This window comes from Watersipora subatra, chromosome 4 (assembly GCF_963576615.1).
Source record: "Watersipora subatra chromosome 4, tzWatSuba1.1, whole genome shotgun sequence".
Lineage (NCBI taxonomy): Eukaryota > Metazoa > Bryozoa > Gymnolaemata > Cheilostomatida > Watersiporidae > Watersipora > Watersipora subatra.
The window spans coordinates 59,351,304-59,376,438 of record NC_088711.1 but is presented as its reverse complement, the minus strand read 5'-3'; the positions used below and the strand labels follow the sequence as shown (position 1 = coordinate 59,376,438).

Genomic DNA, 25,135 nt, shown 5'->3' with positions numbered 1-25,135 from the left:
TATTCGAAATATTCAATTCGTTTGTCGTTCAGCTTTTGTCATTGGTTACATCATATAGATAGCAACTGAGAAGTTTTTCAAGTTTTGGATTCCATTTTAAGATTCGTCTCTTCTTGATGAACAGGAAAATTACATCAACCCAATGAGATAGATAGGGTAGAGGCGATACGTACATTCTCTGTTATTAACTAATGACGACTCGAGCAGTCCACCGTATTGTTGTAGTCAAAACGTAAACAAAAGCACGTGCTCTACCATTGTTGATGTATAGGATGCAGCTAATGATTGGATCAGCAAGCGTACGCACCTACTTCTGTTTACGTAATGGCTTTGCCTTTACAACCATAACTGAACTCTCGTCCTACCTCAAGTCACGTGATGTCGCCTATAGTCTGTCTATCTTATTGCGCAAACCTACCTTCATTTTATGAATGGTGAATCATAATCTGTAACTTCGACTTATAACCGAATAGAGCATTTGCAAAATCTCGAACACCACTTCAAGATATACTTATTTCAGAATTTTATCAATTGGATTTGTTATCAGCTCTGACTCATTTAGTCTCCCAAGTAGTTCAGTGTCTTGTGCTCTGCATGGAATCGACTCAGATATTCTGCTTGGAGCGAGTGCAAGTACAATTCTTCATGCAACTTTATTGTTTCATACGGATGTCTCAGAATAATGTTAAATGAAACCGAATGATTGAATAATACTGAGAATGAGAATAAACAGTGATGTAATGGTGTTCCAAAGAACTCAATATTCCTATGTGTAAAGAATTAACTACTACAACATTGTTGAAGTCAAATCAATATTTTTGAAAAAAAAACATGTGATGTCTGACCAATTCCGAAGTAACAATAAAATAAACTTTTTTAGTTTCCAGTTCTACAACAATCGATTCCCATTCAAGACTATATTGATAGATATCGCTCCGAAGAGTTAGTTAATATTCCAGCTTCAATGAGTCAACAAGTGTAATCTTCAAAAATGATTCAGATAATCACAAGGAAAGGAAATGACAAATTTTATTGTTTCTCCAAGACCTCATAGGAAAATTAAAGAACCAACTTCTTACCATAATATGGCTGTAATAATTACAAAAATTGAGTTACCTAGCTTTTCTAATATTGAATTTTTCATGAGTAATAGAGGATTTGAAAGAATTGACCACAGGTTATGAGTAACATAATTAGAAGAGCTGACTCAGATATAGGAGTTCTATGTGGAGATGAATAATTCCTGAATCCGAAGTAAAAGTGCAAAGGAAACAAATTAAGAATTCATCGCATGTAGGATTATGACTCAGATAAGCCACTAATCTTTTTGGGTTCACTATAAAAGGTATTCTTCAGTTCGTGATATTCATAATTCTACTATCGTCAAAATCTTGATTTTGAGATCACATTTCCAAAAGAAAGAAAATGGATAAACAACAACGATCTTTGCTGTAAGTACACTTTATAAATTCACATATCGATATCATATATTCATATTTTACATTGTTCTATTAATTATATTCTCAAAAATTACATAATTTTGATTTAGAGAGATTTCCACTGAGAACATGCTAAGAGCTGTACATGGAAGGGACGAGAGTGCTAATGACTTTCGAGAACTCCAAGACTTATCCACTCCGTCCATTTCCAAAGCGACATCGCATCCAAGATCTATATTCGATTCATTTGTGGAGCTGGAGAGAGTTAATTCTCCAGAAAAGTTCTTCGAACCTGAAACAGAGAACAAAATCATAGGTAAGTTTAAATGGGTTACTTTATGTAGTCATCAATAACTCCATCTAGTCAACTGATCTTGGAAAGGAAATATATTGTACAAGGAAATGTAAAACTAGAAGTCTCACCACTAATTTTTAATTTGTAAGTCAAACTTATATTAATACGATTTTAGGAACCAATATCTCCCAATTTATACCATCTAATCAAGTAGTTTTGGATGATGTATAGATTGTACAGGAAAATGTAAAACTGGCAGTCTCATCGCTAATATTCGAATTGTAGAAAAAGGGGATGATGAGATGTCTACACCATCCAGACAAAAGAAAGGAAAAGCTTTGCTAAGTAAGTCAAAGTTATAACATTATATTGATATTCATCCTATACAACTTTGATCCTCTTTTTAGTTACTATCTCACGCTATTCATCCACTCATATGGAAATACAAAAAACTGTTTTCATTGTTGGTTTTTTAAATTGTAGAAAAAAGAACTCCTCGAAAGTCATCATCTTCTTCTAGACGTAAGTAAATTTAATTTTTCTTTTAAGTAAAGTTACTAACATTCAATTTCTTTCTACCAGATAAAACATTACACTCATCTTTCTTCATCTTGTACTTTGTAGCTCCTATTTCGAATGATTCATCTGATGAAGAAGACTGGCACAACTTCCCACTCCCCAAGAGTCCTTGGAGACATGGAAGTTGTTCAACTCCACGGAAAGAGCAGATATTGTAAGTCTAAAATATACATAACACGATAAACTACACAATTATTATCATCTTCATTTCAATGAAGATTTAAATAACAAAAAATGTTTTCTTTCTTTTGTAGATGTAGAAAACAAAGCTCTCTTAATGGTGCGGCTGAGCACGCTTATAGTCATGATGGATATAGCACAGAGAGCGGATAAATTGAAACATGATGGAGGTGTTAGTTCAATAGAATGTTGTATGTGTTTGAAACAGTGTTGTCATTCTTCAGCCACAGAGAAACATCAGAGGGTTGCAGTACACTTCTTTAAACACTTAGTTTTATATGGATGTATTTGTTCAAATTTATTTAATTCAAAGGATTTACTCCAAAAACATTTGAAAGAGAAATCAAAAGGAAAATACAAATGTGCTGCAACCACAGTTTTGGCTAGATCCTCTTATAAGTTTTTTATTGTGGATGAAATTGGTTTTCACGATTACATGGATTTTATATCTTCACATTTTGGAAACTATTTTAACATAAAATCTAATCAAAATTTTCCACAAAAAATGTTAACTCAGAATTTAAAGAAATATAAGTTCGTTTCAAATCCAAAATATTCAGTTGAACGCAGTTTTGAAAAATTTAAACTTCCATTAAGAAAAGAGCTATCATTTTCCACCACCATTTCCAAAATGTCGAAAAATCAGGATAGCGCTTCTAATCTTTTAGCATTAGACAATCATGCCACATCACTTTCACCGATAGACAATCATCCAGCATCAAACTCCCCAAAAATTTCTCCATCCATGTCAACTGCAATGATATACCAAAAAATATTTTTAGATCAAAATCATGCCTTTCCCATTTATTCTCTTCGGAGATGTTATACCGAAGAAGTATTATCTTTATCTTCAAAAATCCCAGAAACTATGAAAAATGAATTAAAAATTATAAGAAATCGAATTATTCAAGACAAAAGAACGACTGAACGTCAGATTGATACTTTATCTATATTGATTGGCGACAACATAACTGATTGATATTATTCCAAAAGAATGGATGAGTGAAAGCCTGAATGAGTTTTTAGTAAAAGAATGCTGTACGAATGGAACTTCAATTTATCCGTTACTGTGATATATCCATCATGACTTTATCAACAGATGACAATCTTGTGATATACAATCCTCACGATATTTTTTGTAACATGTATACTTATATGGAAATATAATGACATTAGCATCCCTACACAGCTTCATTTGTCTCATTGTATTTTAACATAAATACAGTTACATTCTACATCGATGGAATAAAACATATGGATATAAAGAAGTTTCAATTAATTTTCACCAATACGAATATCTGAATACAACTTATACTATAAAATTTTATTTTCTTCATTGGCTCTTCTTTTTGTATATACAATATCAATAATATATAACTAAGCTCATATAAATTCAATATACTATCCAATGTAAAATCATTTCGAATGTAGACTTTCTCATAGTAACATGGCTCAAAACATTCTGATTAAAGATTTTGTTCCATTCGAGGTTGCAGAAATAATCCCGGATAACATCTTGGTTCAACTTGACGAAAATGAACAAATTCGTACACATCTTACCGAGGAATGTTTATACTACATTCTAGGAACAGCTGCTTTTAGAAAAGTTGTGTCATTGAAAAGATTAAAGTCCAACTGTGTCTGCAGTGCGTTGGAATGCAGGGAATGTTTGGAATCAACAATATGTGTAAAAGAAATATCGATAACACCCTCAGATTTAAAGATGATCTTTGAATGGGTTGATCTTGAAGCTACCATTCGAGAAGGTAAAATTGGAAAAGAGGTTGATTTAGAATGGATTAACACATTTATCGCGATAGATTTTAAAACGATGGAAGAAGATTTTTGAAACCGTGCTTTGGAATAGAATTCGGCATTACATGACTCATCCTACACAACGTGATGAAACGAAACAACTGCTCTTCAGAAGACTCGTTCATATAGCACAATTTCCATTAATCGGAGAAAGACTGGAAGAGGAAATCGAGCATGAAATTGATGATGTAATTATAGATGAAAAAACTGTTGGATGAAAATAAAAAAGGATTCGGAATGTTATTAAGTCTACTCCTCTAGAATTCTCCACCATTCTTCAATTTAGCTCTAACGGTGAAGGAACCAAAAACGAAGAAAACAGAAACAATGTCGGTTATATTTCTAGAGGAGTTTATTCCAGCTCATCTTAAGGATGGACAATTATCAAGAGTGGTTGTAAAGAAAAACACAAAAAAAATTCATCAGAAGAGTTACTGAAGAAACTTTTTACTATGTTATCGGATTCTATATTTATAAACGCTTCGTAACATATTTAGAAAGTCAGTGTGGATGCTTTGAGGGAGCTCGAGGATGTCAATATTGTATTAGAATAATGCAAGTACAATATGGAAATGAAGGATTGACTCGACAAGAACTTCATGAGACTTTTGCCGAACTCGATATTGGAACGTGTTTGGAATCTGCTCAAATCGGACCAAGGAGTGACAAAGTCCAACTATCATTATTATCCTCACTTGATTGGAACACACCTTCAAACATAATATTAACCGAAACAAGACTTATTTGACAAGACCATATTTGAGAGGAGAAACCAATGATCAACAAGCTACAAATCATTACTTCAGTGAACTCCTACATATCAATGGGAAGAATTGATAAACATCACAGTTAGACTTTGCATAATTCTTTATATTTAATCACTTCATATCCAAGAAGGATTGGGTCATCAAACAGAATTGAATAACTTTTTTGTATAGTATTTCAAGATAATTTTGAAGAATGAACTATATATATTATATTGACATACTTTTTATTCATTTTCTTTGCCTACTTCAGTCAAGAGAGTAGTATTTTAAAAAGACACTATGACTATAATGAATTTGCACATTATAATATTTCTCATTTTACGGTTTACGGGAATAATAAATGGAAATCAAAGAATTCAATATGTTACCGATGCGAATAACTGCTTAAGCAGAACACTCAATGAATTTGAAGTTTCTTTACTACTTCCATTCGAAGAAACTACTTTATATCACAAGAATAATGAAACATGCGGAAGAATATTTCCATCGGACTACTTTCATTGTGGTTATCCATTACCAGGCAATCACAGATTTGCGTGTAAAGAACTACTAAATGAAGATGAAACAGATGGAGAACACCTATACCTTAATCCTATAGTGTCAGCTTCATCGGAGCAAGTTCTAACATATTCTGAATGTGAATATTCAGTTCAAAATTCCACAATCGATATTCTAATTGATTTCAAATTATTCTACAGAGGAGAATTATGTGGATATAACTCTACTCTTTCAATGTTGCAATGTCCTCCAGGATCGAATTTTCAAGATATTGACTTTATCTGTAATCTTCAGCCTATTTCAAATTCTACTACACCTAAAGATAGCTTCATATATGATAATATTGGAAATAATGAAGGATTAGATTTGTTACTTCCTGTTCAGTTTCTCAATTCTTTGGGAAAATCAACTCTTATTTTAGTTCTTCGATGTGACACAGAAATTGATGAAAGATGTATTCCAAAACTTTCCTTTTTAAATCGAATGACAGAATGATTTTGAATTTTTTGTAACATTTATAGTTTATATTTTATAATAAAAACTTATCTCTCATTCAACCAAATATATAACATTCTCCGGAAAATCAACCCCTCGGTGTCCCAGATATTAACCCCCTCACTTATCCGGTAATCTCTCGCTCTCCTCGATAATCCGCGAGATCTACTCCGGAAAACCAACCAGCCCTCGATGTCCCAGATATTCACCCCACTAATCCACCGATAATCCGCGACGATTCGGCCGACTAATCCGCAACGATTCCCCCGACTAATCCCGCGATAATCCACGTTTAATCGGATGACTCATACCCCACTAATCGGATGACTCATCCACAGATAATCCGCCGATTACGCCAGGAGCGGATCCATACCCCCTTGAATTCAACCCCCTACTCTACACCACAATTTCCCCCCAAACCCCAACATCTCATTCAAGTCCACGCAATTCAATCTACACCCTAGCCAATTTAATTCGCAACCCCCTTTTTCTATCCCCCCGCTGGATCCGTCACTTTTTTGTGTAGATCTGCTCTCTACATACTACTGATGTATTTGTGTTTACTACTTGCTATACACAACAACCATTGAGTATGTACTTACTAAATAGTTTTATCTCTAAGTATTTTTAATAGCATTAGCAGTTTTTAGGACCCTTAGAGAATTAGACTATGAAACACTGACCTAGTTTATTTGTGTGTGCGTGTGTGCGTGCGTGAACTTGTAAATGCATGCAATTGGGGACTCACACCGGAATTTAACAGACAAATTGGGGACGTTCGGAAATTGGGGACGTCCCCAATCTTTTAAACCCTTTTTTCTTATAAAAAACTAAAAAATATATAGTTTAATCCAACTCCCGACAAAATCTGAGCACTGTCCCCAATTGCCTGCATTTGTACGAGAACATCTGTGAGTGTGGGTGTGTGAAAAAATATGTAAGTCCCCATAAAGTTTGTTAAATTCTCACACACATTTGACTTGTTTCCATTTGTTAGTAGGCAAATATTTTCGGAGTTTTCTTCTCATAGAAACTTTTTACCTAACAATTGGGGACATTATATCTTATTGGGGAGCTAATTTCTACCTTGTAAAAACTCACAATATTTGCGAGTTTCTACAAGAATGAAATTACAAGAGATGAAAACTCACAATATTTGTGAGTGAAAAGTCACAATATTTGTGAGTTTTTTTTAATGTAGCTTCGGAAGCAAATTGAGCGTTTACACTATTTTTGAACTTATGTTTAGCTAAAGGCTATATTTGCTCTTCTGCATTACAAATGTATTTTGTAGTTAAGCATTTGCAAAGTTTTTTTTACATTATAATGTATTTGGTCAGCAGTTATACACGCTCAGCAGACATTTGAAAGTGGGTCTCGTTTGCTTCCTTCAATAGTTCAGGCCTTTAATAATCCTTGAGAGCTCTTGTACTTTTTCAAATATTCTCACATATGCATCCTTCTTCACTTATTAGCTTTCATTTTAGTATGGTTGTAGTTTATACGCAATTAAAAAAAATTGCGCTTTATTATTCAAAAGATTTGTTTGAATTCATTACGTACATTTCTTACATAAGTTATAGCTGCATAAAATCTCAGGTTAATTTCACATAGTCTTAAAAAACTTTCGTTGCTACTAAAAGATCAGAGTCAATTACAAAGATTGACAAGGTAGTATATCTTTTGAGAATGAAATAGCTAGATGGAAAATTCTGCCATACATTTATCGCTCCTCATTGAAAATACTTATAGTTGTTTTAGAAAATATATATATTTCATCAAGTTTATATTGAGTATGTTGACAATACCAATCTTTTTATCTAAAGCTTGATTGTAATTTAACTCCTATGTCCCTATGCTTGCTTTTTATGTATGGCTTGAAAACAATGGAATTATACAAGTTTCAAGTTTAATCAATTGCGGTTATCAATGTGCAAAACTAAGCAGCAGTGCCAACATTTAATGAATATATTTAATTATTTTTGGCTTTTGGATTTTTGAAAAAGTGCTTGTCATCACCTCACTTGTTCTTTTTACTTTTGTTTATAATAGTTAACTCATGCTGACGCAATGTAAATATGTTGATGACTGGCATTGCTAGCAGTATAAAACGAGATACGGCAACAAAATTAATTCAGTAACGTAATTAAATTTGTTGTCTGTTTATGCCAATCGCTAATGGCCTAATGCTGAGTTATCCTTTGTACATCATACATGTGTAGAATTAATAGTTCCTAAAAGTAAATTAAAAAAGTGTCATAATATGTATATTTATTACTCAACAAAGATTTCATAGACAACTATGGAACTTTTGAACTGAGTTTGAAGTAGAAATGAAGTCATGCATAACTTTTAATAGCATAATTATGAAAGTGTGCACATGAGACTGCACATGAAATTGTCCACCGAGCACATGAAATTGGCAAAAAGTTAAGTATACAAAGTTTTTTTGTATACTCGCAAACAATAAAAAGATTTTTTGGGGTGTTAAATGGGTATGAAATACTGAACACAAAAAATCGTCGACATGAATGATTTTTTTAATGTTTATTACTACTTCGTTCATGGGAATGCAAAAGATAAAAATTTTTTTAATTTTATTGTAGTATTCATCATATATAATTTTAGCTGGATTTCAGTAATGTATATATGTAAGAGCCTAATACGGTTCAGTGAATGCATGAAACTTTGTTTGTTATACGATACAAAGCCAAATGCGCTTAGCTAACGTCTCAGCAAATAAGCAATGCATACTGAAAATCTATATATAAATATCAGCGTCTTTTTGTCTTTTATTGTATGTTTATTTATAACAAGTATGCATTGTTTTAACATAACAATGCATAACTTACATGACTCTCGCATAAGCTTGATTGATATGCTAAGCAAGAATATTGCAATCAGTAGAGAGCTGTAGTAGGACTGAAACAGGCACAGTATGAATTACACAAATATATAAACAGTACACAGAAATAAATGCAGTACGCAGAAATAAAACAAAGCTTTATTTAAAAACGTCATTTTTATTACCCATGCAAAATCGGGCAATCTGCTTGTTTTATATAAAGCAAGAGAGGCTGCTACCTATTTGTAAAAATTCACAACAATAAAAAATCTAAAGAAGTTAGACCAATATAAAAAAAAACATTTTTTATAATTAAAACACAAAATGAAACCAAAAATTCTGTTGATCACCAGAAAATACCAAATAGTAGATCTATTTGTAGTATTTGTAAATCTATAGTAGATGCTATTTTTAATTTTGTTCCTAAAACTTTGCAATTATTTTTTATAGATTGCATTGTAACAAACTAATTTTAAATATCAATAGCGATAGGGCAATAATTTAATTATGATGCTATTGTTATTGTGATTCCTAATTTGAAGTAAACAGTATTATAAGAATTATTCTATAGCTGGCCATTGACTACTTCTGTTAGAAAGCTTACCTACATTTTAATGTTTGAAAAACTGACTTTTTAACTTTTTGTTGGTCACAGTTGATTGTTTTTTTAATAGTTACTTTAAAAAACTCTCACAGCATTGGTAAAATTTTCGTGCTATCTGAGATTTATTTGAGCCAACGTGATATCGCTTCTCAACCTTTGCCTGTCATACATTTAGCCTGTAGTGTCTTGCTTTTGATTATGTAACATCGCAGAACCACAAGGTAAATATAGAGAACAAAGAAACTTATTCAGTAATGCTGGTCATCTGTAATAACAAGATTATAACATTGGATGCTTTACACACCAAATCAAAGACAAATAAGATGTTTACTTCCATAAAATTTGTGCTCAATAGCATATACAATTTACAAATATTCAATGAGTTTATTATTTTCCATTTAATCCATTTTATAATATTCTATTGGCACAAGGCTTTATTGTTAATTAAAAACCAAGCAGATGCAGTGAGTGAGACATGTTTTTAATAAAATAGTAGCTTGTAAATTTCACAGACACTGCAAATAATTTGTCAATAATTTACCTAGGCGCGGGATTTTGAACTTCCTTTGCAATATCACCCAGTTAGCCTCAAACAGAACAAATTGTATTTGTTTTGTATTATTGATACTCATGTTCACGTTCACTTTAAATCACATGGTTTTTACTATGCCAATCTTTTTAAGAAAATGCGTACTTATTTGCCAATATAAATAGCTTTCAAAATGCATCAAATTACTGCTCAGGCGCCAAAGAGTAATGTTATATGTTTTAAATAGAGAAAATAAAGTGAACCACCTGTAATAATCAAGCCGGATCATATTTGCAAAATATTACATCTGAATTGATGTTGCACACAAAGATCACTGTTGTCATAAACTATACAGACATAGATCAATGTTGTCAAATATTTCACATGGAAACATCCTATTTGACATTCGCAAGAATTTTTTATAGATTGCAGTGTAGCAAACTAATTTTAGATATCAATAGTGCAATAATTTACTTATTGTTCTATTGTTATTGTGATTGCTAATTTGAACTAATCAGTTTTATGAGAATTATTTTATAACTGGTCATTGACAACTTGGGTTGTAAATTTTATCTACAGTTTCAATGTTTGGAAAACCCATCTAATTGTACTTTGTGTTACTGATAGTTGCTCTTTTTTCCATAATTACTCTGAAAATGTCTCACGGCATTAGTGAAATTTTGATGCTGTTTGCGATTTGTCTGACCCAACATGTTATCGCTTCTCAATCTTTGCCTGTCATACCTTGAGCCTGTAGTGTCTCGCTTATGATTATGTAATATCAAAGAAGCAGGAGTTAAATCTGGAGAACAAAGAAACTTATTCAGTACTGCTGGTCATATACAATAACAAGATTATAACATTCGATGCTTTATACACCAATCAAAGACAAATCAAATGTTTACTCTCATAAAGTTTGCTCTTGCTAGCATATACAATTTACAAATATTCGATGAATTTAGTATTTTCTGTCTACTTTGCTCTACAGTATTTTATTCTGCGCAAAGCTTTATGGTTAGCTAAAATGCAAGCAGACTCAGCAAGTGAGACATGTTGTAAATGCTATGGTGGTTTCAAAATCTCCAGACACTGCAAATAGTTTTTAAGAATCTACCCAGGTGCCAGGTTTTAAACTTTATTTGCAACATCACCTAGCTAGCCTCAAACAGGAAATATTACATTTGTTTTGGATTAATGATAGTCATGCTCACGTTCATTTCAGATCACATGATTTTCACTAAGCCCATTTTTTAAGGAAATGCGTACATATTTGCCTATCTAAACAGCTTTCGCAGTGCATCAAATCACTGCATAGTTTCCAAAGAGTTATCACATGCGTCTTAAATAGAAAAAATAAAATGAACAAAAGCTAACAATCAACACAAATCATATTTTTAAAATGTTTCATCTAAATTAATGTTGTTCCCATAGACTACTATTATCATACGCTATACTGACATAGGGCAATATTGTCAAATGATTTATTTGATAACATTATGAAAAACAACCTGTAATATGGAACACAAATTAATTCTTTAATCAGACTATCGAATTTAAAAAGAGTTGAACAGTTATATTTTAAAACAAATATGAAGGATCTTTCTTATGAAACCTTTTTCAATTTCTCAAGAGAAATTTATTATTTTGACAATTTATATGCAATTTAACCATAAGCAACTTATACCAGAAGAAAATTATGATAGACAATATAATTATATCACCCCCAACTATGGAAGGCTTGAAGTCATGTATTTACTGATTTGCTTTAGTTTTTAATTTAAATCGCAATTGGAAAAATCTTTTAAACTCAAAATGCATGATTCTCAAGGTTGATTGTTGGAATATCACACTCACAAAGTTTTTTTCTTTTGCATCACATTAGATAGTTCGGTTGATGTAACGGCTTGCACAGCAAGAATTCTAATAGTGAGCGATTATTGCTAAGTTGTTTTCTAGTGCCGTTGTTTTTCTAATAATTTTTGTTTAATATCCGTCGTTTTGGTATACTTTCAGTGTTGTTAGAGAATCTCCTGAACCAAGTAAATATTATTACTTTCCACTTATTTTCTGCTAAATATTAAGCAGCAAGGGCCCGGGTAATCATGATGCAACATCAAACAGCAACAAGATCTATTAATAGAACAAAGCAAGTTATGCAATACGGTTACTCGCAGGCAATAATAAGATTATATGGTTTGCGACTTTTACACAGTCTCTCATCCAGAGAAGAAATTTGTTCTCTTAAGATATGCTCTCCATAACATACTACACTGAAAAATATTTAACAGTTTTAATTACAATGCTAATTTTATATGAAGCAAGAGAGGCTGATAATTGCTTATAAAATTCACAATAATAAAAGGTCTGCAGGAATGATACCAATTTGCAAAAATATTTCGGAAAATTTAGATACAAAATTAAACAAAAACTTGTGTTGAGCACCAATAATTACCAACTGGTAGATCCCTTGTTGAAAATTCGCAAAAGCACACTTGCAAAATTGCCTGAAGATCCTTGTCAACTGTTTTTATTACTGCTGACAAAGTTATTACTTTTGGTCTTTTACTCAAGGAAGCTCACGAGCCAAAATTCCTGTTTTGTCAATTTGTAATTTTGTTTAAAAAACTACACAAGTCTTTTTAGAAATTGCATTGTAACAAAATAATTTTAGATAGCAATAGCAATAGTGCAATAACCTACTTATTGTTCTATTGGGATCGCTAATTTGAACTAACCTTTTTTTTTAGAAATATTCTATAGCTGGCCGTTGACTACTTTTGTTGGAAAGCTTACATATAGTTTTAAAGATTGGAAAACTCATCTCACTTTACTTTGCGTAGCTCATACATGTATATAGCCACCCCTTTTTATTAATAATTGCTTTGAAAAAGTCTCGCAGCATTGATAAACTTTCTGCGCTGTTTGAGATTTTTCTGAGCCAACATGTTTATCACTGTTGAAACTTTGCCTGTCATACATTGAACATGTCGTGTTCTGCTTATGATTATGTAATATTGAAGTAGCACCAATTAAACTCCGAGAACAAAGAAACTTATTCAATACTGCAATCAGTAAAATTCAGTACCGCTCATGCACAATAACAAGATTATAACATTTTATGCTTGTACACTACATCAAAGACAAATAAGATCCTAAACTCTCATAAAGTTTGTGCTCAATAGCGTATACACTTTTCAAATATTCAATGAATTTAATATTTTCTGTCTATTCCATTTTATAATATCCTATTCTGTGCAAGGATTTATGGTTAGCTAGAAACAAAGCAGATTCAGTGAGTAAGACATGTTGTTAATAAAATGGTTGCTTGTAAATCTCACATACACTGCAAATAATTTGTCAAGATTCTACCTAGGCGCAAGATTTTAAACTTTATTTGCAACATCAGATAGTCATGCTCACTTCTATTTTATATCACATGGTTTCCACTATGCCCATTTTTTAAAGACATGCGTACATATTTGCCAATCTAAACAGCTTTCACGATCCATCAACTTACTGCACAATTGCCAAAGAGTTATGCCACGCGTCTTGAATCGAAAAAGTAAAGTGAACAACAGTTAACGGTAACGACGAATCACCTTTTCAAAATATTTCATATTATTAGTTGTTGCTCACATAGATGATTATCATCATAAACAATACTGACTTAGTAAAACATGGCCGAAGGTTTCACACTGAAATGTTATACTTAAAATTTTATTAAATACTTAAAGAATTTGATAGTTACTGTCTATTTTTATTTTTAAAAACTTCAATATGAATTAAAAGCCAAACAGGCATAGCAAGTGAAATGTGTTTGAAAGGTTGTATTCTGTTTCACAGGTTCTGAAAATAATCTGGCAAATATCTACTTAGTAGACAGCAATTCACCTTTAGTTGCAATATTGTCTTTTAGCTGTACACAAATTATATTATATTTGTATTGCATTAGTGTTGTTGTCTTGTTTACGTGTGCCAATTATAGGCTCAATAGTTTCTATCATGCTAATATTTGAAACAAATAAATATATTTTATTACACCCAATAATTTTCGTACAAGATTTAGTAAAAATCCCAAACTAATAGGTTATATGGCATACACACCCATGATAATAATTCCGAAACCGAAATGAGGATATGTGTTCAATGAATTTTTTACGGATGAAAGTATAATTAATTAATTCATCAATATTCTAAAGGTAATGGTTGTATTTTAATGAATGGTTTTGATAATATTCGTAGTTATTGAAATAGCATTGAGAAATTTTATGACTGTATGTACAGTTATGATATTTGCTTTATGTTTTCAAACCAATGGCCATACAAGCAAATGTTCATGCACTGATATTTTTACCATCGATTTGGGAAAATCTTATTACAAATGTTTTGAGATTGGTGGCGACTAATTCTGCTCTTATAATCATTGTGTAATGTTCGAAACTAATGGTTGTAATATAATAAGTATTTGTTGGGGTATTCGTCTTTCCAAATTAGAAATATTTTATTCTTTGTCATCAAATGTAACAACAAACTGAAGGAAACTTTTTATAACATCCTTGATATGAATTAATACTATGCATGCACCAGTAAATTTTGACAATTATTTCAAACCAATGGTTAAAAGGTTATGCAAACTCGTGGTTATATTGGAACCCTCAAATTAGCAACAACATATCACAATGGCGTTGATATGCTATATCACTCAAACTGCTTTTGTAATAATTGCTCAATATCCCCGAGCAAATGGTTAAAAAATCATACACGCTTTGTGGAGATAATGGAGCAGGCATTAGGGACATTTTATTACATATGACTTCTACATATTTGTTTATACATATTTGTATGACTGTGAGCGGAGTTGCATCAATTGGCCAACTTCCCAGAATAGTTACATAATTATAAACACTGGTGATGGTATCTTAGCATCTATTTAAGGACATCTTGTCACAATAGCTATGAGATGCTTGATAACTGCGTGTAGATTGGTAATAATTGGTCAATGTTTCAAACTAATGGAAGCAATATCATTCACAGTTGCAATAATAGTTTTGCCACAAAATTGTTGAAATCTTCTCACACATTCGCTTTAAGATGGTTAACGAATAAGTGTGCACTTACAATTATAGATCAATTTTTTCAAGCTAATGTTTCAAATATAACAAAAACTTGCTGTGATATTTGTGCCATTAAATTAGAGAGATTTTACCACAGCCCAAATGCTTTGAAATGATTAGTGACTGTAAGTGAACTTACAAAAAATTGTAAAGTCATATGCACATGTGATAATAGTTCTGTCATCAAATTGAGACATCTTGGCATGATGAATTTACATGGCTTAAAACTGTACATTCTTTTATCAGAATTGGTTAATGCGACCATACAAATGTTTAAAATAGCGTAAACATGTCTGAGATATTTGGCTGTCAAATAACGGCCATCTTACAGCAACGGTTTTTAGATTGTTCATGACTGTGAGTTCACACATAATAATTGTTCCATGTCCCCAAATTAATGATTAAAATATCATACACACGTGTGAGAATAATTTTACCATCAAATTGGGGACATATTGTTGCAATGGTGTTGACATTGTCTATGACTGACTGTGTTCTTTTGTTCTAATTGGTCAATGTGCTCAGAAAACTGTTTAAAAAAGCATATTTATTGGGGTTGATATTTTGGCATTAAAATTGGAACATCTAGCAGCAATGGTATTAATAATGATGATGACTGTGATTTCAAATAAAATAATCTGTCAACGTCCCCAAATCAATGGTTAAAATATCATACACACCTGTGAGAATAATTTTACCATCAAATTGGGGACATTTCGTTGCAATGGTGTTGACATATTCTATGACTGACTGTGTTGTTTTATTATAATTGGTCAATGTACTCGGGAAACTGCTTTAGAAGCATATTTACTGGGGTTGATATTTTGGCATTAAAATTGGAACATCTTGCAGCAATGGTATTATGAATGATGATGACTGTGATTTCAAATAAAATAATCAGTCAATGTCCCCAAATCAATGGTTAAAATATCATGCACACGTGTGAGAATAATTTTACCATCAAATTGGGGACATTTCGTTGCAATGGTGTTGACATATTCTATGACTGACTGTGTTGTTTTATTATAATTGGTCAATGTACTCGGGAAACTGCTTTAGAAGCATATTTACTGGGGTTGATATTTTGGCATTAAAATTGGAACATCTAGCAGCAATGGTATTATGAATGATGATGACTGTGATATCAAATAAGATAACCAGTCAATGTCCCCAAATCAATGGTTAAAATATCATACACACGTGTGAGAATAATTTTACCATCAAATTGGGGACATATCGTTGCAATGGTGTTGACATATTCTATGACTGACTGTGTTGTTTTGTTATAATTGGTCCATGTGCTCAGAAAACTGTTTAAAAAGCATATTTATTGGGGTTGATATTTTGGCATTAAAATTGGAACATCTAGCAGCAATGGTATTATGAATGATAATGACTGTGATTTCAAATAAAATAATCAGTCAATGTCCCCAAATCAATGGTTAAAATATCATACACACGTGTGAGAATAATTTTACCATCAAATTGGGGACATTTCGTTGCAATGGTGTTGACATATTCTATGACTGACTGTGTTGTTTTGTTATAATTGGTCCATGTGCTCAGAAAACTGTTTAAAAAGCATATTTATTGGGGTTGTTATTTTGGCATTAAAATTGGAACATCTTGCAGCAATGGTATTATGAATGATAATGACTGTGATTTCAAATAAAATAATCAGTCAATGTCCCCAAATCAATGGTTAAAATATCATACACACGTGTGAGAATAATTTTACCATCAAATTGGGGACATTTCGTTGCAATGGTGTTGACATATTCTATGACTGACTGTGTTGTTTTGTTATAATTGGTCCATGTGCTCAGAAAACTGTTTAAAAAGCATATTTATTGGGGTTGTTATTTTGGCATTAAAATTGGAACATCTTGCAGCAATGGTATTATGAATGATAATGACTGTGATTTCAAATAAAATAATCAGTCAATGTCCCCAAATCAATGGTTAAAATATCATACACACGTGTGAGAATAATTTTACCATCAAATTGGGGACATTTCGTTGCAATGGTGTTGACATATTCTATGACTGACTGTGTTGTTTTATTATAATTGGTCAATGTACTCGGGAAACTGCTTTAGAAGCATATTTACTGGGGTTGATATTTTGGCATTAAAATTGGAACATCTAGCAGCAATGGTATTATGAATGATGATGACTGTGATTTCAAATAAAATAATCAGTCAATGTCCCCAAATCAATGGTTAAAATATCATACACACCTGTGAGAATAATTTTACCATCAAATTGGGGACATTTCGTTGCAATGGTGTTGACATATTCTATGACTGACTGTGTTGTTTTATTATAATTGGTCAATGTACTCGGGAAACTGCTTTAGAAGCATATTTACTGGGGTTGATATTTTGGCATTAGATTTGGAACATCTAGCAGCATTTTGGTATTAGGAATATTCATGACTGTGATATCAAATAAGATAACCAGTCAATGTCCCCAAATCTATGGTTAAAATATCATACACACCTGTGAGAATAATTTTACCATCAAATTGGGGACATATCGTTGCAATGGTGTTGACATATTCTATGACTGACTGTGTTGTTTTGTTATAATTGGTCCATGTGGTCAGAAAACTGTTTAAAAAGCATATTTATTGGGGTTGATATTTTGGCATTAAAATTGGAACATCTTGCAGCAATGGTATTATGAATGATGATGACTGTGATTTCAAATAAAATAATCAGTCAATGTCCCCAAATCAGTGGTTAAAATATCATGCACACGTGTGAGAATAATTTTACCATCAAATTGGGGACATTTCGTTGCAATGGTGTTGACATATTCTATGACTGACTGTGTTGTTTTATTATAATTGGTCAATGTACTCGGGAAACTGCTTTAGAAGCATATTTACTGGGGTTGATATTTTGGCATTAAAATTTGAACATCTAGCAGCAATGGTAGTATGAATGATGATGACTGTGATATCAAATAAGATAACCAGTCAATGTCCCCAAATCAATGGTTAAAATATCATACACACGTGTGAGAATAATTTTACCATCAAATTGGGGACATATTGTTCCAATGGTGTTGACATATTCTATGACTGACTGTGTTGTTTTGTTCTAATTGGTCAATGTGCTCAGAAAACTGTTTAAAAAGCATATTTATTGGGGTTGATATTTTGGCATTAAAATTGGAACATCTTGCAGCAATGGTATTATGAATGATGATGACTGTGATTTCAAATAAAATAATCAGTCAATGTCCCCAAATCAATGGTTAAAATATCATACACACGTGTGAGAATAATTTTACCATCAAATTGGGGACATTTCGTTGCAATGGTGTTGACATATTCTATGACTGACTGTGTTGTTTTATTATAATTGGTCAATGTACTCGGGAAACTGCTTTAGAAGCATATTTACTGGGGTTGATATTTTGGCATTAAAATTGGAACATCTTGCAGCAATGGTATTATGAATGATGATGACTGTGATTTCAAATAAAATAATCAGTCAATGTCCCCAAATCAATGGTTAAAATATCATACACACCTGCGATAATTTTTCTACAACCAATATAGGGATATCTTTTCTCAATAATATTTCTACTAATTTGTTAAACTAATGGTTACAAACTTGCTGATTAAAGTACCAAACATTCCCTTGTGCTCAAATTGCCCTCTAAATAGTTGAGGGTGAAAAGTACAGATTCCCTATTAGACTAGCATTGAGAGAATTTATGATATCGTGTGCACTTATAATAGTTGGTCAATTGTACCTAAATAATGAATATACTTGTATACTAATACAAAGACACTTTTGTTTTATGTTTACATCATACATCAGAAAAATTGTATGACAACATATTTGAGACTATTTTTGATGGTTTGCAGTTCCAATAACTGGCCAATTACTTCAAAAAACATTGACTGTAGTATCATACGTAATGTGGATGACGTACACGCCTTCAAATTGAACAAAGTTTATTTCAATAGTACCGAGATAGCTCAAATCAGTGTGTGCAGTGATAGTATTTATTTAACACTCCCAAGCTAATGGTTAAAATATTTAGCAAACTTTTGATCATATCTGCACTAAAAATTGAGTCAATCTTGTTATTAAACATTTGAATAGATTACAGTTAAATGTATGGCTTTTGCAAAGATGGGCAACTCAATATATTTTTAGGAAAATGTAATAGAAGGCAAATTTTTGGTACGGATAACACGATTTATTAAACATAAAGATATTTTTATAAGGTAAAGGTTTTTGGGCTTACATTAGGCATATTGGAGATACCAATGCTTCATTTCCAAAGCTTGATTCTAATATGTCTTCGTCTATGCTTGGCTTTTTATGCATGGCTTACAAACAAAGGAATTGCGCAAAAATTTAAATTAAAAGTGATAATCATCATGTGCAACCAAACAGAAAAGTACGACTAAAATTAACTATATCCAAATTTATTTGGCTTCCTGATTTTAAAAAAATTACTCACATTTGCTGGCCTGGTTATTTTTACTTTTGTTTAAAAAAGTTAACTCATGATCGCGCAATGTAAATTTTCTGATGGCTGCTCTTGGTAGCGATAAAAATGAGATGTAGCAAAATACTTTATCGATTATAGTAATTAAATTTGTTGCCCAGATCTCAAGGCTTAAGAGTTCTATGAAAACTATGTTAAAATGTTTACCTTGAACATACTCGCGTTAAATGTTGAAAAGTCGTAAATCTAGATAGACATCAGCCTGCAACCTTGGCCTGGCTGTTTGCAATTCAAAACCTTAACTTGAACGGATCACCATAAATTCTGAGAAGCAATTGATTACACTGAATTTATTAATAAACATAAAAGTCTCAGGTCGATTCAACCTTTGCGCACCATACATGTGTAGAATTAGTACTTTAAATAGGTTTAATAAAGAACTATTAAACTTCTAAGTTGATATTTGAGGACAAAATTAAGTGATGGATAACTTTTACAAGCACATTTACGAAAGTGTGGGAAGAATATCACATACCGACAACTCCAAAATGGTTGAAAAAAACAAAAATAAGCCAGAGTTATCTTCTCTATGCAAAAGTCCCCGTTTATTAGATAAAAAATTCATACATGTGTGTGAGGTGAAGTCCCCAAAGTTAGTGTTAAATTCTCACGGGCTATAACTGAAAAACGGATAAGATGACAGCTCCAAAAATCAGTGCATTTGTAAACCCAACAAAAAATGTTTTAATATGTTGTTTTTTAAAGCTCTCAATGATAGATGAAAATTGTCCTCAAAGTGATGGTAAAAATATCGCGTCCCCAATTGCATGCGTTTACAAGACTGCGTGTGCGTGCGTGTGCGTGCGTGTGCGTGCGTGTGCGTGCGTGTGTGTGTGTGTGCGTGTGTGTGCGTGCGTGTGCGTGCGTGTGCGTGTGTGTGCGTGTGTGTGCGTGTGCGTGCATGTGTGTGCGTAAATGTGTGCGTGTGTGTGTGCGTGCGTGTGCGTGCGTGTGTGTGTGTGTGCGTGTGTGTGCGTGTGTGTGCGTGTGTGTGCGTGTGTGTGCGTGTGTGTGTGTTATTGCTTTGTATTATGTTCGTCTTTACAAAGTTATATGTTCATCATGTTTGATCTTAACTTAATATAATTGTGTTTAGTAATTCTGGCAATCTTGAACTTCTTTCAGAGATAAAACACTATCCATGCCGGTGCACAGTACTGTGAAAGAAAACAATAAAATCACCAACTTCAAGAAAGATTAGTGAGACTGAGAGAGTACGGAAAAGAGCAGAGAGCAAACTAGTTTGATACTACGTACATGCTTAAGAGTTCTGAAAAGTTGGTGAAAGCAACTTTGCTGTCAGAATGTGCCTCATCCTAATCTTATTGTTATTTCCCTATATGTTTTTGCCTTTTCTGTGAATGCTTCACAAACGTATTTCTTAAGCAAGCCTTTACTAATTTACATTGTATTTGTTATGCCGTAAGATATTTCATCTGTTTTACCAAGTAGTTTTCTGATTTTAGTAAGTGTTTTACTAGTGACAACATGACTAAGTGTAGCAAACTTTTCTCTATCAATTATTTTCAACCCTAAATAACCAGATGAGTAACTAAAAGCCAAAAATATAATGTTGACTGATCACTTAAGATAGTAGATAAGGCGCGTTTTATATGTTTGGCAGTTCTGTGATTACGCACTATTTACTTAGATGTTTAATATTTTAATGTTTTCATATCAATATTGTCAGTTTGATAGTTATTGGTTGATACATGGCTTTCTGAAAACATTAGAATTTACACATACGTTTGTCAGTTCACTAATGACAATAGGACTACATCTCGTAATTTATCCGTATTTCTCTCATTCTCCTTTAATCTCTCTCTATCTCTTCCTATCTCTTCCTTTCTCTCTTTCTCTTCTTTCTCTCCATCTCTCTCTTTTTACCTCTTTCCCTCACTCCGTTTCTTCCTCTCTTCTTTTCTGTCACAATCTTTCTTTACCCATTCCTTTTCTTCCCCGCTCCCTCTTTCTTTCTCTCTCAATTTTTCCTTTGCTCCCTCTCTCCTTCTCTCCCTTTCTCAACCTCTAACTTTCTCAATCTTTTCCTTTTTTTATTCTTTTTCTCAATCACTCTTTTTAATCTCTTTCCCATTCTCTCACTCTCCCTCTCTTCGTCTCCCTTTTTTCTGCTCTCCCTCTCTTCTTTACCTTTCCCTCTCTCCCTCCCTATCTCCCTCTCTGCTTTTCTCCCTCCCTCTCTTCTTCTTTCCCTCTTCCCCTTTTTCCTCTCCCTTTAGTTTTGGTTGGTCCATGTTTGTTCTTCTGATTACGTTATACTGCTCATACTTGTAATATGTCTATTAACTCAGTTATTACAGAGGATTTGTGGGCTTTACAGCATTTTTAAACATGCAAAATACTTAAACCACATTATGAGTGATTTACATACATAAACACAAGTCGCTAAGTTGAATATATTGATTAGGACATTTGCATCATGAGTAACATAAAAGAGACAACATATTATGTGCTTTTTATCATATTTTATCTGCTCTTTTAGTAAGGTAAGACAACTCCGTCTGGTTTGATAGTAGCAACAAGTGACAGCTTTAATTACTACATTTATATTGAAAATTGCCGATAGCAAAAATACGAAGTAAAGGTCTCCTTTGCAGAGGTGGTTTTTGAATGGTTAACATCTTAAGATTTACAATGGCTATGAACGGGCTCAGATTTAGCTAAAGAGAAAACAACTTCAACCTGTTATGCTCAAATAGTGAATATGCAGCAAAATGTAGTTTCGTTTTGTTTAATTTCATTTGTCAATAAACTGAGAACTAAAGATCTGAAATGCTATACTGGTGTACAACTACCACCTATTAATGATTGCTATCATATCATAACACGTCAATAATCAACATGGCTAATAGTGTATCTATAAATAATAATAATAATAATAATAATAATAATAAATAAGTATCTATAAACACAACTTTTATATACATGTACACTGTTTTCCAAATATGTTTCACCGTTTACTATAAAAATAGGTTAATATGTATTAGAAAAAATATGGAAAGTGCTATAAAGTAATTCTAATCTCTTTACAAAAAGGCAGAAAGCTTCGAAAGGTCATAAACTCCAAAGCAAACTTGGAAATTTATGAGCACTTGCTATTAGCAAGGTCAAAAGGTTGATAGACTTCAGCTTTTGAATGTGGAATCTTTATATTTATACCGTTGATAGTATATAATATTACTCAATAATGGCTAATCCTTATTGGTGGGTAAGTAAGGTCATCTCTTTTTTATTGGTCTTTCTAAAGTTAGGTGATTAAAACTGTGCTATAGATAATAGCACTTATTTACCTGTTTTTCAGTCATTCAACACTTTTTTCTACTTCAGGCTCAAAATATTGAAAACTGAGCAAACACTTTTGTCATATCACATAAATTTATTTGTATAAAGAAAGTTAATACTGTTTGTAAAACAATAAAAAGGAAAATCTCACGGTTTTTGATATAATATACATTCGAGTTAACTTATATGTCTACAACTCAAAGCTCTTTGGTACAAGAGAGCCAGAACTATCTTTACAGCTTCTACAAAATAAAAAGCAAAAAAGTGACTGTTTTTGTGGCAATGTCTCTGATAGTTCTTGCAACAAATTAGTTCTGTGATATCAGTTTGAGTGCTTATGGATACTCCTGTCATTGAGACTACTTACAGTACCTAAGGCTAAATATAATAAAACAAAATGTCATCTTGTGATAAGAAATTTTTATTACAAGAATTACTCTTTTTTCTTGGTGTGCTCATTGTAGTGAAAGGCTAATAATGATATGTTTATATCTATATTGAAGATTATATTGAAGATAATACAGCTTGACTTCTTCTATTTACCTGTACACTTGCACAAGTTAATTTATTATTGATAAAATAAAATAGCCTCTAAACCATGTAATACAACCATATAATTGTATATAAATCAGATCTCAGTCTTTGACTGACTTAACTATTGATCAGTTTTTCTCCAACATTGGGGCTTGCCCATATTTAATTGTTACATTGTGTTACACTATCCACCAAAAGTTCAAACTAAAAAATTAAGAAAACCACTTCTTTAAATATTTAGAGTTTCCTTCAGTTTCTTTAGAGAGAGTACGATTTCGAGCATGGCTCATTAGCGAGAAATAGTGTACACCTGATAACTGCACAAATGTTTAATAAACATCTACATTTAGTTTACCAGTGTAACAATCACTATCGCTGAAATACCAAAGGTCTGGTAAATTCAGAACTCATAGCCAGGCTGAGGGAGACATTTTGGATTATTGTACTTTAGCTGATGTGAACAATGAACCAATCACATAGTTTGACAAGTTCTGCCTACTAACACCGGTATGCAGTGTAGGATGGGTAGTGTCCTCAAACCCACCAGATGTTAGACATGCAAAATCTAAAAACTTGCAATGTTAACAGTATAACTAATTTAACTTAGTGCTGAGACAAGCAGAACTTTGTATATCGGTTCAAGAAGAAGGAATATACAAGTTTGATTGACCAGCTCCAAGTTGTGAGCAGCCATTTGAGCTATATTTTTACACAAAAATAAACTATGTGCTAGCAGTTTTGTTGGCAGTTTTTCTACAATTCCATCTTGTGGAGCATCTGCAGTAGTGGTTCACAGACTGTGGTAACTTTAAAATTGTTAGACAAAGATATTGGTCAGTAGCATGTATTCTATTACAATTTTCTTTCATGTGACCATGTGGCAGCAACTTCTGCTGTCTAAGAAATGCCCTTTCATACATGGTGGAAGATCATGAGTTTTACTAACCCAATGCTAGCCCTAAAGCGGTTTGCCAACTTTTAGATTTTATCTTCACACAAGAAGAAAAGAAAGAGTTATTTCCATTAATGGCCATTCAATTCAAGAGCCAAGACTGTCTAACAGAGCTTGCTCGTGGTCTCATGTACGCTGTGAGTCAGTTTGTGTTAAGAATAGACCAGTTTGTGAAGAGGAAACAATTGTGTATATTGCATTAAGATGTGCATATTCATCTTGCTTTCATGGTATACACATCAGGAATCACATCACATTGTCAGGAATTTTTTCTTGCAACTATTTATAATGAATAAATAGTTTATTTTATTTGTTATGCATGCTATGGGTAGATAGCTCCAAACTTCTACAGACACAGAAAAAGTTCAGCGTAAATTATATTTGCCAACAAAACATGTAATCTAGTGCTATTATAATGAATTGTGCAAATTATAACGAAAGTGCGAATAACTATTCAGAAAAGTTTCAGTGTAAATTAGAATCGCCAGCAACCTATGTAACCAAGTGCTATGTATTTATCAGATAGTAGCTAAATGATTATTGGAAACCATAAAATACATAATAAGACTAATCTACAGATTATAAGTTTATCCAAACTGCAGAGTCATTAAGTAAGAATTGATAATAATTAACAGTGAGATATAAAAGTA

General features: G+C 32.4%; 1 long non-coding RNA gene across 1 annotated transcript in view; it reads left to right on the top strand.

The window, feature by feature from the left end:
• LOC137392781 (uncharacterized) overlaps positions 1-21,595 on the top strand; it is a 37,145-nt gene extending 15,550 nt beyond the window's left edge. Inside the window, exon 5 of the long non-coding RNA XR_010978248.1 lies at positions 20,822-21,595. This is a non-coding gene — a long non-coding RNA (uncharacterized lncRNA). The remainder of the gene's footprint in view (positions 1-20,821) is intronic.
• The last annotated feature ends 3,540 nt before the right edge of the window (positions 21,596-25,135 follow it).